We start from the raw sequence: 1,617 nt of genomic DNA, 5'->3' as shown, positions 1-1,617 counted from the left end.
ATCCAGTCTGGTTTTGGCACAGTTGATGTTCTGGTACTGGTTCTGTTTGTGATGGCAGTGCAGAAGAGGGTTTTTCCAAAACAACCAGCTTGGATGTAGAGTCTGATAGTTACTACAGAAACTCATGGTTGCTATGGGAAACCCGGGATGCTTCAGAGACAACGTCCTTCATCTCCATGCTGGTTCTGGTCCAGTAGAGTCCAGAACCAGAACCAGCCGGAAGCTTGGACTCAGACTCTGATGAATTCAGATCAGGTCAAACATCTTACTGTCTGAGGCTCCACAGCGCCACCTGCACGGCAGGAGGAGAACAGCAGCAGCTTCCACAAATCAGAGGGCGATTTGCTCAGCGCCCACATCTCAGCTCTCTCTCACACACACACAGTCGTGTTTTCATCACTTGTGGGGACTTCATATTGACTTCCTTTAATTTCTACAGCCTATCTCTAATCCTTAACCTTTACCCTAACTTACCCATCACAGACCTAACCACTAACCCAAAAACAAAAATTTCCCTCATGGGGACCAAGAAAATGTCCCCACAAGAAGCAATGGTCCCCATAACCCCACATTGTAGACAGCAATAAAACCTGGTACACACACACACACACACACACACACACACAACCTGAGGAACGTTTCCAGACTGAAAACTAGGAGCTTTCTGTGTTGCAGAGTCTTAAAGTTCAGCAGAACCTTGGACCAGGTCGAATTTTATCATGATTATAAAAGTACATGAGAAATAAAACAGATGCTGATAACAATAAGGGAGAGTCTAATTTAAATTTTCATTAAATTGTTCAAAATGGCTGAATTTACGCATTCCCTGTTCAAATACATGAAATAAGTCAGACATAATTCATTGTAATTAAACAATGTGTTTGTTTAATTACACATGTTCTACACAGTTTGATATATTTAATACATGAGTGTGATATTTAATCTTTGATCATAGATGCGCAGAGCAATGCAGAAAGTACCATATTTCTCTGATAGGGGGCAGTAATGAGCTCCACAGACAGAACAAGCAGAACAGATTTGTGGAGTTCAAATGAAAATAAAATAAGATCAAACACGATTTGCAATTTTAAATATTTTATGAATTAAAATGTGACCTTATATGAAATATGATTTTTGTTTTTCTTGAAATATAAATGTCTATGTTGGATTTCGGGTCATGCGGGTCACTGCCCGGGGCCCCACGGGGCTTGTGCCGGCCCTGCGGCCTGCCGGGCGGCCGGAGATGATTTGTGTGCGGCCGGCTCTGGTTTTGTGTGCAGCCCGGCTCTGTTTTGTCCCGCTGGGCCATTAGAATAAGAAAGGCCCAATAGAGAAGCGCAGGCAGAAAGAAAGCGGCACAAAGAGGCGAATCTGGAGCGGGACGAGCGGAGCGCGGTGAAAAGAGGCGCAGCGCCACAATGGAACAATTCACCTCATAATCGCTTTGATATATTATACATGCCTGAAGACTCTAAACATTGTGTAATTATTTATAAATGAGCCCCCCGGATAAAGCTGCAGAAAGACTCTGCAGGTTTCTGCTGCGCCGCGAATCTAAATGGAATAATTAATGGAAAAGTCTCATAAAGATGTCTTCAGAAAACCTTTAGAGGGACG

Source organism: Poecilia formosa, unplaced genomic scaffold, assembly GCF_000485575.1.
Source record: "Poecilia formosa unplaced genomic scaffold, Poecilia_formosa-5.1.2 Scaffold739, whole genome shotgun sequence".
NCBI lineage: Eukaryota > Metazoa > Chordata > Actinopteri > Cyprinodontiformes > Poeciliidae > Poecilia > Poecilia formosa.
Note: the sequence above shows the minus strand (reverse complement) of the source record.